This window comes from Globicephala melas, chromosome 13 (assembly GCF_963455315.2).
Source record: "Globicephala melas chromosome 13, mGloMel1.2, whole genome shotgun sequence".
NCBI lineage: Eukaryota > Metazoa > Chordata > Mammalia > Artiodactyla > Delphinidae > Globicephala > Globicephala melas.
Genome location: NC_083326.1, coordinates 67,950,831 through 67,968,595, shown reverse-complemented (window position 1 = coordinate 67,968,595; position 17,765 = coordinate 67,950,831). Strand labels below are relative to the sequence as shown.

The window sequence follows — 17,765 nt, the reverse complement described above, 5'->3', positions numbered from 1 at the left end:
GGGCTTTCTCTAGTTGTGGCAGGTGGGGGCTGCTCTTCATTGCAGTGCGTGGGCTTCTCATTACGGTGGCTTCTCTTGTTGCAGAGCATGGGCTCTAGGCGCATGGGCTTCAGTAGTTGTGGCTCGCGGGCTTAGTTGCTCTGCAGCATGTGGGATCTTCCTGGACCAGGGCTCGAACCCGTGTCCCGTGCATTGGCAGGCGGATTTTTTTGTGTGTGTGTGTGGTACACGGGCCTCTCACTGTTGTGGCCTCTCCCGTTGTGGAGCACAGGCTCTGGACGCACAGGCTCAGCGGCCATGGCTCACGGGCCCAGCCGCTCCACGGCATGTGGGATCTTCCCAGACCGGGGCACGAACCCGCGTCCCCTGCATCAGCAGGCAGATTCTTAACCACTGCACCACCAGGGAAGCCCCTCTGTGCTTTTCTTTACCATGGCTTTCCAGTTTCTCTTTTTCACCTTTTAAAAATATTACTTTTTAGGAACATTTGGTATAATGTGCATAAAATTATTTACTGATTTATGGGCAAAATGATACAAATAGCATCTTTTTTTTCATAAATTTATTTTATTTTTGGCTGCACTGGTTCTTCGTTGCTGCGAGTGGGCTTTCTTTAGTTGTGGCGAGCTGGGGCTACTCTTCATTGTGGTGCGCAGCCTTCTCATTGTGGTGGCTTCTCTTGTTGCGGAGCACAGGCTCTAGGCGTGTGGGCTTCGTGGGTTGTGGCACGTGGGCTCAGTAGTTGTGTCTCATGGGCTCTAGAGCACAGGCTCAGTAGTTGTGGCACACGGGCTTAGTTGCTCCGCGGCATGTGGGATCTTCCCGGACCAGGGCTTGAACCTGTGTCCCCTGCATTGGCAGGCGGATTCCTAACCACTGCACCACCAGGGAAGCCACAAGTAGCATCTTGATTGAACATCATTTACCTCAGATATTCAACCAGCAGTACATTTTTTATGCAGTCTCAACCAATATCATATTTGTTACCTCTCAAAATATTGGTAAACAATTATTTTGGCTTTACTCTGTATTTCGTGTTAGTGTTTTGGGCACAGGTTGGGCTACTGTCAAATTTTACTTGCTCTTTTTTCTGCAAGTATTTAACAGAAAGTTAAAAAAAGAAAAAAAGTCCCATAAAACCCCACCTTGGGTAAGTGATTAGGTATTGTACAAATAAAATGTGTGCTATCCCCATTCCATTCCCAAGTTAAAAAAAAAGCTGTATGATTCGCATATGAAGTTTGTCTTCAGTTATATGTTCTTAAAGAGAGAAACAGTAGCTTTATAATTTATAGTGAGGCTTACACCTTGAGATTTGCAAGAATGGGGATAGGTGAAAGGGAGGTTTGTCAATTGTGGCATTTCCCTCCTTTGTGTGTAAGCAGATTGTATTCCCACAAAAGTACATATGTTGGTCCTGTCAATTTTAAAAGAGGCTAAATGGCATTAGTTATCTTGTCTTTTTCATACAGAGATTTTTTAAAAGTGGCTTAGGAAATAGACATCAAGATATAAACTACACTTCCCAGCTATAACTAGTTTAACAATTGAACGGAAGAATTCTGTTATTTTCACTTAGGGTGATCACCAAGGAAGCTAGTTTCATTTACATTTTTAGTGTTGCAAATTCTTTCGTTTATCCCATGACTTGCAAAGAAAATGGGGGTGGAAGAGCCCCACCTAGTCACATTTAGTGTCATAGTTCACACCAATGGATTCTCAGTTTTTTTAGGGTAAAGGTTAAGGAAAGGGCAACACTTGGGTTATGGTGTTTTGAAAGAACCTGCGTTGTCTTCTAAAACCAAATGAAAATGCAAACCACAGTGGAATCTGCAAGGAATCTCTGCAGAAAGACCAAAACTGTTTCCACAGCGCTGCTCTGCAAAACAGATTCTTCAGGAAGTTAATTGTATATAATCATCATATATAGCATTATGATGTGGTAAATTTGAACCAACAGCTCTTAATTCCTCAGAGCCATTCACATGCATGTCCACAAAATTGGAAAGACGTTTTGTTTTTTTTTCTTAGTAAGATCCTGTTTCTGGTAGGGCACTTGGAGGGATCACATGCGTGAAAACTGCAGCAATGCCTCTAACATTCCTCCTCACCTGTTTTTCAATCTTTTGATTGTGCTGTTAACAGGCTACATTCCTCCTCTAGTAAATGAAAATATCTTTAAGCCATATTTGTTTACATTATTCTCAAAAGTTTTTTACTAGGGCTTTTTCAGATTTGGTTTTTATTTTATTGATGATGGTTTAAACAATTTAAGAGATGAAGTTAGTTTTAAAAATTTAAAGTATATTTTAGCTTCTCTGTATTAGGGAATATGGAAAGGGGAATATCAACATTCCTTCTCTGAAAAAATGTCTTTGAAATGTAGGCACGTGCTTCATTTGTATGACTTTTGCTAACCTATTTTTTCTAGTTTGTTTTATAGCTCTTTCACTGATGTTGATGGATTTTCTGTAGCTCTTATGGAGACAGGGAGGCAGATGAGTGCTCTTAATCTTTTAGTGGAATCTTAAGCTGATAAAAATTTGCAGTCTTCAAGCCAGTTCTTTAGGTACTTTTGTGGTCAGTGCCTTTAAAGCAGAGGGTACTTCCCTAAAACAGTTCAGAAAAATTTTTAAAGGGACAATTTTAGCTCAAGTGCAAAATCCTTGCTTCTAGTAATAGTGAATCTACCATGGTAAGTATTTTGGCAAACTGTCCCCTAAAAATCTATAGACTATTGCATAGAACCAGGATGCAAGCCTTAGCTTTCATGAGACACTGCTGAAAAGTAATTGACAGTGATCTGAAAACTTAGAATGCCTAAGTATGCAAAGAATAGGTTGCAACTACTGAAGAGCTATTTTTATGCACAGAAATCTCATATTCCATTCTAAACGCAATACTTCTTCAAAACCAAGTAAATAATTTCTTAGAGTACACTTTTAAAAATACATGGTAAGGAACACGTTACTGAGCTTTGGTGTCAGCGAAATGAGTTGAATTCCAGGGTCTGTCAATCCTCTGGACAGGGCCACTACTGTGTTAGTTTTCTCACCTGTAAACAACAGTAACTAAATATCATTGGGTCTTCGACAGTTAAAAGGATTACAAACTGCACAAGGATAGGGACTCTCTCTTCTGTAAACCTTCCATGAAAGGAATAGGCAATCAAATATTCTTGAATAAATGAAGTCACAACACTTAATGAATGCTTATTAAATTTCACTTTAAACATATACCAGGGACTTCCCTGGTGGTCCAGTGGTTAAGAATCCGCCTTCCAGTGCAGGGGACGCGGGTTCAATCCCTGGTCGGGTAAGTAAGATTCCATACGCCTCCGGGCAACTAAGCCCTCACGCAGCAACTACTGAACCTGCATGCTCGCCTCGCATTGAAGATCCATTGCTGCCAAAATAAAAATAAATAAATAAACAAGCAAACATATACCAGTATTAGTTCATGGATTCCTGAATTTATAAGGTAATGCTTTGACATTTCCACATTCCTCATAGGGGTCTACTTTTTGTTACAAATAGATTTAGTTAACACTGTCACACACTTTCCATTATTTGTGGGAGTGGTTTTACAGGAATTTCGTAAAGTGCCTGTTAGAAAGACAAATGCTAGTCCCTAGAAGAGGCCCAAAAATCTGTATTTAAAAACCTCCTACAAAAGATTCTTCTGTAGATGGTATGAGTACCATATTTTAAGAAGTCTGGAAGAAAATGTTCAAACTTTTGGCTTTTTTCTTCCATGTGAACCATCTTCTAGCCAAACTGATCAGTCTCCTGAACTAGAAGACCTTGGTCTGGGACAGAAACCCAAATTTCCATGAATACAGAAAAACTGCAGCACCTCCCAATGGACCAAAAGATTACTCATTACACCTCAACTCTTACCATTGTTTCTTTACTGTTTTAAGGATTGTTAAAACATCTGGCTGCTGGGTTGAAATGAACTCTTCAAATGTACCACATAAATACTTCACAAGTGTTAAATAAGCATGTGGTTCAATCCCTAAAAGAGTCATACTTATTTTTTTGAACAGCTACTTACAAAATAATCTAAGTCACTGGAATTATAAATCATGTAACTGCTTGTGATTCAAAGGCAAGGCACAGCCATGATACTGCATATGTAACAGTCTCCATAAATACAAAAATACATCTTTATAAATATAGGAAAACATAGTAACATATCTTGTTAAAGGACAATAGCTTTTAGTTCTTTAGAGAAGTATGCCTGAAACTCCATAACTGAAGCCATGGTTATATTTATAACCAGTTTAAGGAGGATGTTGCCCACTGCCTAACATATGTAGGACAGTTAGGGTATTTCTGCAAAGCATTCATAATTTGTGTGTTATCCAGAAGTAGTTTCATCAGCCGGTACTCCCTCTGTGCATTTACTGATGTTCTTTCCAGGGGCCTTATTAATTCTAATTGTTGTAAGTGTTCAAAAGCCTTCATGACAACAGGTTTCTCAAAATTATAAACAGAATGGGCCCTCCTTTGAACAAACTTCTGAAACTCATTATAAACCATTTTAAAATTAAAGGGCTCCTCTTCATAGATGTCATTTAAATGTTTCATTGCTATGATAAGACAAATTTCCAAGACCGACAGACCACGTACAATATTTGCTTTAGAGTCCACGCTACACAGCTGGTTTGCCCCCATCAGATCTGCTGCAGTCATAAATGGTTGTGATGTTGTTACGCGATTTAAAGCAAGCCTCAGTAGCATGTGTAATGACCGCAGGTTTTTGCTGACATTGAAATGCTTCTGCAGCACTTCTTGCACACTTCTATCTTCTGAGAGACTCTGAACCTTCTCATTCCACTTCTCAGTGAAAATCTTGTCTGGAAATACTGCAGATAGAGATAATTGTTCTCTAAATATTTTAAGATACTGTGGAAAACCAAATGAATTCATTAAGTGTATCTGCCAGTGGAAAAATCGTGACTTCACTCTTTTTTCTAAGAGTTCCAAAATATGCAATCTACGTGTAAGACCAATAACTGCTACTGGAGTCTGTGCAAACTGAGAAATGTCAAAAAGATTATAGAGGAGCGTTTGGTTTTTATGATGAGCAAAAAGATCAAATTCATCTAACATGAAGATCGCTGGGCAACTACTAGTCCAGTCACCTTTTTTTAAAGCTTCCAGAAGAAATGAAAGGTTTTCAGCAAAGCTTCCAAAAACTTTATCTCCAACTACAGTTTCCAGATTTAACTGCCTTTAGGGCAATTTTATCATCGATCTGCAGCAGTCCATTTAAGTGAACTTGTAATACATTTTCACTCCCTCTTCTACTTCTATTAGTTCTTTCAAAGCATGGTTTATTAACATAGTCTTTCCTGATCCTCGGGGTCCAATAATGAGAGCAGAATTACTTTCTCCATGGATAGCAGTTCTTTTCAGCAGCTCAATTAAGTGTTTATATTGTACTTGTACTCCAAATAGGTTACTATGTGGACTCTGATGACAAAATCTTTCACGTAAAATTCTTTGTACCCGCGAAAGGTATTCTGCTTGTATTAAGTTGTTACTCTTTGATTTACGACTGCTCATTTCAACAAATTGAAATCCAGGGCAGAGCAGGATTCTGGGGACCGCAGGAATCCCTTCATAGGCTCCTCTCACCGCATACTCTGCTCTGCCTCACCTGCTGCCGCTGCCAGCGATACACCCATACTCCCTTTACCATGGCTCTCATGGAGCTGAGCCAGCAGGCAGAGCAGCCCCTTGAGGGTCTCTGAAAGCAGAGCTGAAGTACAGACTCCAAGGGTCTTCTGCACGAGGTGGAAGGAGTCTCGGGATGTACCTGGAGGGGAGGAAGCCAGCCGGGCATTATAAATACTCCCGGGGCCTCGGAGTAGGATGGCAGAGGACATCCGGGGCCATTCCAAAGGCAGGGCTGATAGGCTCACACCTTGTTCATGTGAGCTGCTACTACATTCATGTTTTAGGAATTTTTTTTTTTTAATTATGAAGATGAGTCTCTACCTCTTAAACTGTTAGTTGTCATGCCCTGGCTGGTGCTGTTAATATACAACTGAGACTGGAGGCCATAAATTTGAAGATGATGAGCTGTTGCCAGCAAACTTTCCTCTTACAATAAAAAATTTTTAAAAAAAGAAACCCTCCCCCCATGCCAGATTTGTTTGTCTGAAACTTGTCTCTGTAGGTATCCCAGGGGCTCCCATGGAAGCTGGCCTGGGATGGTGGGGAGACAAGGGAAGGGACAGAGCAGGTCAGTCTGAGTTGGGACTGGCCTGTGCTTGCATCCTGGTGCACGTGCTGTGTCAGGGCCTGCATCTGGGCTTAAAATGCTATTCATTCATCAACATACTGACCCCCTTTTCAAGTTTCATTTTTCTGTTGTTTTGACTATAAAAGGGACACTTTTTATAAAACCAGTTTCTGTGATCTGGAACAGGGTTCTCAAACTTTTATGTGCATCAAAATCATCTGGCCCCCACCTCAAGAGAGTCTGATTCAGTGGCCCTGGGGTGGGGCCTGATAATTTGCATTTCTAACAAGTTTCCCGATATCACTGCTACGGCTGATCTGGCAACCACCCTTTGAGAACCACTGATCTAGAAGGTACAAGGAAATGAGCACCATCTTCAATCTTACCACTCAGAACCATTGTTAACATTTGAAATGTAGTGAATATATATTTATGTATATGGACAGAGTTTTAAAAGCAAAGGTGGTTCTGTGCTATACATATTATTGCTTTTACCTTGCAGCATGTGGAACTTCCCCCACCAGGGACTGAACCTGCACCCCCTGCAGTGGACACACGGAATCTTAACCACTGGACCGCCAGGGAAGTCCAAAACAAACTTTAAATTTTAGAATCGTTTTAGACTTAAGATAAGCTGCCAAGATAGCGAGTTCCCATATACCATTCACCCAGTTTCTCTTATTGTTAATGTCTTACATTATTGTGGTACATTTGTCACAACTAAGGAACCAACAGTGGTACATTACTGTTAACTCCACACTGTTTTTGCTTTTAATGAAAATATTACTTTTAATGTTTTTTTATAATAAGATTCAAATATCAGAACTGAATAGTGACAGAAGGAAAAGACCTCTTTACTCCTCCCATCTCATTACCTATATATTTCAGAGTATTTTTCTGTGCACTTATATACCTATGTAATCAGACCACACACACACCTTTTTTTTTTTTCATTTAATGTGTCTTGAAAGTTTTTCTTTATCAGTATATCTAGATCTGTCCCATTGTATTTCAATGGATAGCACACATTGCTTGGAACCCTTTTAAAACTTAATAATATCAGTTTCCAGAATTTAAGTCTAGTGGATGAAAGGTGAGGTAGGGCATACCTCCCTTTTATCTTGCATTGGAGGTTAGACATTATTTGCCCGCCTCTGTGGAGTACTTAGCATGTTCCAGGCACTGCCAAGCCTTTAGCATGCATTATCTAACACACTTATCAAAACAACCTTATGAAACAGGTATCATTATTGTCCTTATTAACAGATGAGGAAACAGGGTCAGGGAGGTTAAGCGAGCAAAACCCTTTGACGACTTTCTAGCTGAAGCAGGCTCTCTGGCGTTTTGAGTGTCGTGAGCCACTCAGTTTAGTGTGACCATGGTGTGTTTGTTCAGCTTTCCTGTGTGCCACACCCAGTGCTAGAATATGAAGGTGAAGGATGTCGTTAAGGAACTTGGGTTAGTTGGGAGGACATGCATGTAAACAAATAATTATAGGCTAAGAATTACACCGGAGGTTTAAAATTACTGGTGGGGTTTTGACACCTTAAAAAAAAATCCACTGGAGGAGGGGATGTGTGCTTGGAACTGTTGCATTGCCGAGGTGCAGAGGGAAATGCAGCATCAGACTTGGCAATCTGACCTGAGTTCGAAGTCTAGTGTTACTTTTCAGCTGAGTGACCCTAGGTAAGGCACTTAGCCTCTCTGAGTTTTTGTTATGAGTATCTTAAAAAATACTTCTTATGGGCTTCCCTGGTGGCGCAGTGGTTGAGAGTCTGCCTGCCGATGCAGGGGATACAGGTTCGTGCCCCGGTCCGGGAAGATCCCACATGCTACAGAGCAGCTGGGCCCGTGAGCCATGGCCGCTAAGCTTGCGCGTCCAGAGCCTGTGCTCCGCAACGGGAGAGGCCACAACAGTGAGAGGCCCGCGTACAGCAAAAAAAAAAAAAACTTCTTATGGTTGTAAGATTAAACAGATACATAGTAAGAGCTAGCTATTGTTATGCTTAATAAATACACAAATATATATTAAGTATTTTATATATTTAGTGGGCTTAATAAATATAAATGTGTAATCTGTGCCACATCAGTTGCTGAGTGGAAACTTGGAGGACTTCCCTGGCGGTGCAGTGGTTGGGACTCAGCGCTTCCACTGCAGGGGGCACGGGTTTGATCCCTGGTTGGGGAACTAGGATCATGCATGGTATGCGGCGCGGCCTAAATTAAGGGAAAAAAAAAAATCCTTGGAAAGTTCTAGACAGAAATAAGTAAGGAGCCAAATCTCACAGTCTGTTATCTCTCGAGACCAAATCCTGAAGGCCTCCCGGGACGCCTCATGCCCCCATCTTGCCCTCTCTTGATGGGCCTCGCTCTTGGCACTTACCCCTCACTCCCACGTGCATTTTATTCTTTTCGTGCCTTCTCTCCTCTGTAACTGCAGTCTCTTTGAAGGGCAGGATCTCTGCCTTTCATTCTTGTGTCCCCTGCAGTTAAATGGAAACACGTTGAACATCAGTTGCAGAACCAGGTGCTTTAGGAGGGGAGGTGCACGCTCTCCTTGCCAAGATGGTCGAGCTTAAACAGGATGGTCTTGGTAGAGTTTTTTCACCTCTCCCAACCATTCTTCCCCCCTGGGTTTTTCAGACGTTGGCCTTTTACACCCAAACTTGAGTTTTTAACATGGATGGGTCACTCAACATTTTGTTCAAGATTTTTAATGAACTGTATCTTAATATATGAGTAGTCTGTGTTATGAGTTAACTTAGTCCTCGGATCTTTCACTGGGAAGAAAGATTTATGTTGATATTCCCCGCCCCCCAACTTAGAAAAGCAGAACAAAACCTCAGCAGGCCTGCGTCTTGTGTAGCCAGGACAATTCCGACCAGACTGCCACAGGTTAGATAAAATGCCTTTTGCCTTTTTCCTTTCCTACTTATGCTTGGGGTAAAGAACCTTCTGGCAAAGATTCTGGACCAGCAAAGCTGGAATAATATTGTAAAGAAGTTTTGGTTGAAGATGAAGCTAAGTGAGTTGAAGGAAAGAGTAGCTTCTTTGCTGTGTAATGGCTTGGAGAAGTTTCTAAGTTTGTCCTGGGGGATTGGCGGTTAAAACATGGTCCATGTCAACCTGAACTGTCTAAATAGTAATCTGGAGAAGAAATAAGGCAGTGTTATTTTTTTTCTCCTTTCCCTTGAAAATTGGCTGAACCCCACACGTTGGTTGGAAAGTGGGCTTGACTTGAGTATGTGAAAATCCACTTTCCTGGATCCAAAGAGCAGGACTCCCATTTCTGAAGGGTAGTAACAGAGAGCCAGGCGAGGTTTCTGCTGTTTTGTGTTTTTTTTTTGGAAGGAGTTTGCTCCCCCTAAGAGAGCCAACTATTCAGAAAACTTAATCACAGGTTCTTCCTCCATTCAGACTTAATCTGGTCATTCAGAAGCACTTTCCCTCCCCTTCAGAGGCTGCTGGCACCTGACCTGGGGCCACAGAGGTCTTCCTCTGGGCCTTTGGAAGGCTGAGAGGGCAGGAGCAAGTTTGATTCTTTGGGTTAGGGGGTTGGGTTGGGTCTCTTAAACTTAATCTCCAGTTGTGAACTGTAAGGGAGACCAACTCCCCTTTATCATTTACCATTGCAGCCAGAAGCTTCTAATGGTTTCAGCCAAAAATATTTATGAAAATGACCCAATATAACAAAAATGTATTTAACTGAGGTTGTTCATTTTATGGACAGTTGTTCCTTTTCAGGCACTTGAATCACCCTCATGAATTCCTTTTTTTTTTTTCCCTCCTCGTTTTCTGTCTTCAGTTCTCTAACATGTTAAGTGACAGTGGAAGGTACTCGAGAAGTCTTTCTTCATATAAATAAGTGCCTACATCTTTCCTCATACTTCTCTTCTTTTTTTTTTCTTTTTAATTTTTATTGGAGTATAGTTGATTTACAATGTTGTGTTAGTTTCTGCTGTATAGCAAAGTGAGTCAGTTATACATATATCTACTCTTTTTTAGATTCTTTTCCCATATAGGCCATTACAGAGTACTGTACTTCTCTCTTTTCTTGACACTAAAAACCAAAACAAAACAAAAAACCCACAAGAGTAGAAGTAGGGTTCTGAGAAGTCCTGTGTTGGTGGCAGCATTGGCGGCTGAGGAAGAAAGTGATGAGACCCTGGCACGCTGATTAGGAGCACTTGCTTGTTTACTAGCTGGGTGGCAATAAAAGGTGTCTGGAGTACTGCAGACTTATTTTTGTTGATTTGAATTCAGAGTTTATTTCATTTTTATTTTTTTAATTTCATGTTTACTCTTTTCCACTTGGCTGAGGACAAATACAGATAAAGTCTTGGCCTATTGAAAGAACCATTTAAATTTGTTTGTTTTTTTTTTTAACAGCACATTTTGTATCCGCAAAATGTGATGAAGACAGAGCCATTCATAAAAACAGATTGCACAAGTCTGTGACTTCTGAGTGTTTACCCTGGAAGAAATCACCCGTGCCATTTTAGCCTTGCCCTTTCACATGGGATATGGTTCTGTGATTGAGTTTCAGGCCTGAACCCTTTGTGTGTGTACATCTAGCCCCATGAACCTCTCACCTGTTTCAGGAAATCATTTTGAGCAAAATGATATCTTCTTTGAGAGTCTGAGCACTTTCTCAGCAGAGCCATGTGATACAGACACAGAGAGCAGGGTGAGGACATACAGATGTGTCCACCTGCCTGTGGGCCTGACTTCTGTGAAAACCCACCAGAACCAACAGATGGACTGTTCTTTGGGAGCACTTTGTTTCAGAACTTCATATAGCACATCAAGCCATTTAGTAGCAGCCAGAAGCGAAGACGAAGCTTTAGCCCCTCTCCTTGTACCTAGACCTTTATGGTTGTTGCCCATGACAACCAAGAACTTCAGCTTGGGATTTGGGAGACCTGGCTTCCAGATGAGCTGGGGGAATGGCCTAAGGTCTGTCTTCATTTGGAGTGAAGGAATGGGACTTGATTCTCTAGTGGTCTCTTCCCCCTGAGTCCTGTGTGATTTCTGTGCACCAGTGCTACCTCTGGGGTTGGAGAGCTCAAATGCAAAAGGGACTATTTGAGATGTCCACTTAGGGGCTGTGAATCCTGTCGACTCTTGTGCTTTTTACCTGGAAAAATGAGGGCAGCTTTTACCCAAATTAAAGGCCGCCCTGAGATTCCCCTATTTGGATTCTGTGGGCAAGTGGTAGGTCTACTCTTCTTTGTGGCTGCTGTTGCTGTATTGGGAAGGGGGCATTTGGACCAAGGATTTAGAGATTTTTCTGCCGGGAGGTGATCACATTTGTACTGAGATGGTGCTTAAAGCTGATACTTGCCGTTTTATCACTAATGGCTCTTTCTCTTTCCATAGCCGTGGGTTTTATCTGGCCGTCTCTGAGGTACGTTGACAGTTTTGACTAGCGCTTAAAAAGGCAAGTTCAGGAAATGCTATTTTCTGTGTTTCTTCTTTTCCTACTTTCCCCCTTGTTGAGCAGCACAAAACTGCCAGGTTTTATGTTCCACTGGGCAGTTGCTGCTGGTCTGATGTTTTTCTCTCCCCTTCTTCCTCCTCCTCCTGTGCCCCCTCCCCCGGAGACGCCCCTCCCGCATCCGTGCTATGCTCCGAGGGGAGCTGTACCTTTGTGGTTCTTCTGCAGCTGCCGGACTTTGATGGGGACATGCTTGCTGCCTCTACACTTGCTTCCCGTAGCAACCGGCTCTTTGAAGATGACCTCTTGCTGTTTGCCTGTTGTCTCTTGTGTTGGATTATAGATGAGAGATTTACCAGGCTGGGGGTAGGAGCCTGCTGTTAGCACATTTCTTTTAGGGTTCCCAGCGTCCCTCAGCCTGTGCTTTCTCTTTCCAGAATATGAGGTTTTGCGGGGGTGGGGGTGTGGAGGGGATATTTGTGCAGAATCAAGCACAGTTTTGAGTGTGTAGGATTGCCCTAGTTGTGAGATAATGTGGAAATAGTTGCTGCAGTGATTCCTTACTGAAGCTATTTGGTTAACTTTTCATTTTTATTATAATGTGATTAACACTTATTAGGACGGGAGGGCACTCTTTGGCCCCCCACTCCCCCCAGGTGTTAGTATGTTGGCAGTAAACTTGCTTCCCCATGTAACCTGAGTGCTGGGAATTGCCGAAGTACCTAAATCTCCACACACTTGAACACCCGTGTTTTCCCCCAAAGCATCAATTTTTCTTTCTTTACAGCAGCAGAATCCCCTCACATGTGGCCCCTGTCTTGCTTGGACAGCCCCTGATGTGCTGTGCACAGCTAGTGTGTGGATTTCTGTTCAGCTCTGTGAACTTGCCTTGGACAGAATGAGGACATTGTGGAACAGCAAGGATTCCAAAGGAACCCTCGATTAAAACAAAAACTAGCCTTTTTTTTTTTTAACCTATCCAAGTGACAACGGCTAAAATAATAGTAGCACACATTTTAGTAAAAAGGTACAAGAAAATAGACATTTTTATGCACTGCTGGTAGGAGGGTTGTTTGTAGCAGCGTACGTATCAAGGGCCTTAAAAATATTCATACTCCTTGACTCAACAGTTTTTCTTCTAGGAATTTATCCTAAAAAACAAAAAATAAAAAACAAAATCAGAGGTGCATATCAAGATTTTTGTGTGAGGATGTTCACTAATATGTTATTTATGATAAAAATTGCCAACAATGAGGATATCTGGCTGGCAAAGTGATAGTGCTTTTGTTCATATAGTAGAGTGCTTTACAGACATTAAAATTGTTTGAGAGTATCTAATGTCAAGGGAAAATGCTCATAAATGGGAAAAAAGCAGAATATAATAATGTAGTATAGGGAATTCCCTGGCGGTCCAGTAGTTAGGGCTCTGTGCTTCCACTGCAGGGGGTATGGGTTCAATCCCTGGTTGCGGAACTAAGATCCCGCGTGCTGCGAGGTGCAGCAAAAAAAGTGTAGTATATCATATGATCCTACTTTTTTTTCATTAAAAAATAAGAAAAATTGTATGGCATACATAGAAAAAGGCTATAATGAAATACTACCTCTCAATTTTTTCTCCGGTAATGAGATTTTGGGGTGTGTTAATTTTCTTCATATTCCGAGTTCTTCAGTGATCAGATAATTACTTTTATAAGCTGAGAAATTTAAAAAATTGATTCCCTACAGATTAACCCACAAAGTACATTGATAATATTTTCTTTCAAAGCTAAGTATTTTTTAAATAGGTGAACCAAGATAATGCATCTCTTCTTTGTTTTTTTTGTCATTAGAATGTGCTTGTGGGTTTTTTTTTTTGTTTTTTTTTTAAATTGATGCAACCATCATTCTTTGTGTGAGAGAAATGGCTTTGCAGCTTTAAGAAGTTGTGGTTTTATCCAAAAGGAAGTTCTATCCCTTAGCAGGAATTCAATAAAATAATATATCATCTTTTGTAATCATGCAATGATGCCTGACTTCAAAGTGACTTACTAGTTTGTGGGCATTGGTGTTTGGATTGGTTGTTTTTGGCAAAGTCCAGCTGGACTGTCCATTTGTTAAAGGTGGATGCATGGCACTGGGCTTTGGAAGCCCTTCTGTTTGTTAGTGGTTGAAATCACTAGTTATGGACCTTACCTTTATTTGGAAATATTTGTGATTTGGGGGAAGAAAGAGAAGTTTCGCAGGTGATGGTTCTATGAGCAGGTTATCTAGGGGCATCAGGGTGGTGGGAGAGTGTTTTGGGGACCGGAGGGCGTGTTTCATTTGTGTTTGACAGTAGCCGATGGTGGCTGATGGTAGGAAGATCTGCACTGTTTGTTAAGGTGAACTTGACTATGAGGTTGGTTGAGTTATTCAGCTATGCTACAAGCCTTATGCTTCTTCAACCCTCACTGTCACCAATTACTTGGGAAGCTCATAAAGCTGGGAGGAAGAGAAATATAGCACTCATTTCTTGGGAAGGCATTGAGAGGCAAGTCTAGAATGCTGGAATATGGGTAAAACTAGCTTCTGTTGGGTTCATCTTGTGGGAGGGACTGGTGAAGTTAGGGTTGGCTCTCCTGAGAGGGTTTAGTTTTTTAATATCTCTTCTATTTTGAATCCTTTAAATAGGCACATGTGGGAATCCACAGGTGTCTAGATGGAGTTTTCTTTTAACTGGTATCCTGTTATTAACCACAGATTACTGAATAACGTTACATCGTATGGACACCACATTTTGTTTATCCATTCATCAGTTTATGATCATTTGGGTTGTTTCCACTCTTTGGTTATTATAAACAGTGCTGCTGTGAACATTCATGTTCACGTCCTTGTGTGGACATGTTTTCATTTCTCTTGGGTGTAAACGTACCAGTAGAATTGCTAGGTCATACGGTAACTCTATGTTTCATATTTTCAGGAACTACTAGACTATTTTCCAAGTGATTGCACCATTTTACATTCTTATCAGCAGTGCATGAGGGTTCCAATTTCTCTCTGTCCTCATCAACACTTGTTGTCTGTTTTTTTGATTATAGTCATCCTAGTAGATGTGAAGTAGTACCTCGTGTTCTGATTGCATTTCTCTGGGGCTAATGGTGTTAAGCATCTTTCCGTATGCTTATTGGTCTTTTGTATATCTTATTTGGAAAAATGTCTACTCAGATCCTTTGTCCACTTAAATTGGGTAATTCTTTTTTTTTTATTGTAAGAGTTCTTAACGCTCATAAAGTTTTTTTTTTTTTAATATTTATTTATTTGCACTGGGTCTTAGTTGCAGCGCGCATGCTCCTTAGTTGTGGCATGTGGACTTACTGGTTGCGGCATGCGGACTCTTGGTTGTGGCATGCATGTGGGATCTAGTTCCCCAGCCAGGAACGAACCTGGGCCCCCTGCATTGGGAGCGCAGAGTCTTACCCACTGGATCACGAGGGAAGTCCCTCATGAAGTATTAAGGTGCACAAAGAGATTTTCTTTATGTGGGTTGTATCTACTGATATTTGCCAGGTGAGAAATTAAAACAAAAACTTTAAAAATATTTAATTTTAAAATATGCTTTAAAATAATAATAAACCCATTACATGTTAACATAACTAACATTTTTTATGAAACAATATTATGCTTTGGAAAATATAATGAAGAGTGGTCTTTTTAATATTTTTATCTCTTTAATATCTGGCTTAATAGAAGATAGTTGGATTCTCACATCTACTTCTGTACCCAGTTTGTTTTGATATGCTTTGGTTGAAGTATATGAAGAAAATCTGGCCTTATACAGATGTGTAGTTGGAAAAGGGAGAAGTATTTTATTAGTTTCTTAAGATAATTGTGGATATCTTTGATACTACATCAAAACTCAGCAAGAGGTAGTTTCTTGAAGGTTAATTGTAATGTGGAACCTGAAGCCATATAGATGAACTCTTCATATTCTTTTATGTTGAAATCCATTGGTCTTGCTTGCACTTTGAATGGGTCTGTTACTAATGAATGATTTTGTATTATCGTGCATTGGTTATTTAGAAAATACTGATTCACTGAGTCATATGGCTCTTTCAAATGCTGACACATTTCATTATACAGTATTAAAAAATCACATTTGTTAATATCCTCATCATCCTCAATAGGAAAGTCTTTAAGTAGTATTGGGATTCTGTCAAGCACATGGTGGTAGATACAAATTTCCCCAAATTCTAATTTTACTTGGAAGCTCAGATTTTATTGTTGGCAACAAATATTGTCAATTGTTTTCCTTGAAGTGGCAGGCTCGCTTCATTCGTGAGAAAATGTCTGCCCTGTACTTATCTGTATAACCATACTTTGTCAGTTATTCTTTTAAGTAAAAATGGTGTCCCATAAAAAAGTGGCTAGTTCAGTTTGCAACTCACAATTGCACAAGTACTTTATCATGAAGCAACCATGTGCTTTGGTATGCAGCAGAAGTGCTCTACGCATACTTCCTTTGTCACACAGAATATTAAAGAAGTATGTACTCAGGAGTTGGGAGCTAATAAAATAAAAAACAATAAAATAAAAATAGTTTTTATTCATCAGTGTTCTTCATCAGTATTGCTTCGTCAGCATTCTTAAGGAAACTCCTTTTTCTGATTGCAAGTATACAGTAGTCAGGAGTGCAATCTGGCGCCACTGCCTTGATTCACTCAACAGTATTATCCCACTGTTACATTTACACAATCAGTGCAAATGTCGGCATAATGTAAAAGGCAGTTGTTGTCTTAGTATTATTACAAATATGGTATTGCCCTCGCAGATTCTTTTAAAAGGTTTAAGGACCACCCCCACTGCCGCCCCACCAGGAGCTTATAGAGTGGACTTTGAGAAACACGGGCTAGATGGCATTTAATGGAAATTGGGGTGAAATTGTTTTGAAGGCACTTGCCTCTCTGTTATCTCAGATGTTAGCACACATTTGCATGATGATAGTGACAGTGTGTGTGTATGTGTGCGTGTATTATGCACCTTGTAGTTGGACATTCTTCCTAGTCTTCAGCAATATTCAGAATCACAAAGCTATTACCACTGAGGCTCCTTTGAAAATAAAATGCCTTCCCGTTTTCTTTTCTTTTTCTTCCAAGAAAAAGCCTCTCTTCATCACCCACCTTTGCCAGATGTGATGTTTCCTTATTTCATGTTTTGAGTTTGAGAAAACAGGGGCCCTTTAGGGCCTTCCTGCATATGTCTGTTTCTCAGGACACTCCTTACTCTGGAAACCCTAGATGGGTGTCTAGCTCAAGCCCAGGCCAGTGGCTGGCAATGACCTGATCCTTGCCATGTAAATCCTCACTGAATGGCATGAGACTCAAAGTTAGCAGTTCACGGAATTGTAAGGTGAGCCCCGTTTCCCAGCCAATTATGACCCGATCTAAAGCCATAGCTGGGCCATTAATGTATTTTGGGCCTTGTTCTCTTTTATATCTTGCCAAACTCAGAGAGTCTACTGTATAGCTCCTGGCAACAGGCCTCTGCCAAAACTGTTTATGAATGTATCATTTTACACCTCATTTTTCCTGTTTCCCCTTGTGATGGCACCTTGCCTGTGTTTCTCTCCCACATCTTTCTGCCCGCTTAAAAAAAATTATTCATTTAACTTATTCCTGCATTGTGATACAGACTTTTGGCTTCTGCAGTTACTTATTGTGCAAGAGATGCTAAAGAATGAAAATGCTAATTTCTTACAGGACCCTTTCTTTCTCAACTACCAGTGATTCTCCAAGGGCCCTCTTATGGGGTTGAATTATGTCCCTTCCTCCAAATTCATGTGTTGAAGCTTTAACCCCCAGTACCTCAGAATGTGACCATTTTGGGAGATGGATTCTTTACAGAGGTAATCAAGTGAAAATGAGATCATTTAGGGAGGGTCCTGATCAAATATGGCTGGTGTCCTTATAAAATGGGGAAATCTGGACACAGACACGAACACAGGGAGAACCATGTGAAGATGGGAAGCAGTGATGGGGTGATGATTCTACAAACCACGGAACGCCAAAGATTGCCAGCAGCCCCCCGCCAGAAGCGAAGGGAGAGGTGGGAACAGATT

The 17,765-nt window shown here is 40.9% G+C and overlaps 1 protein-coding gene and 1 pseudogene across 1 annotated transcript in view; one reads left to right on the top strand and one right to left on the bottom strand.

The window, feature by feature from the left end:
- The window catches only part of ZNRF3 (zinc and ring finger 3), a 148,313-nt gene that overhangs the window by 43,435 nt on the left and 87,113 nt on the right, over nt 1–17,765 (top strand). The window lies entirely within an intron of this gene.
- On the bottom strand, nt 4,275–5,573 carry LOC115855443 (origin recognition complex subunit 4 pseudogene; annotated as a pseudogene).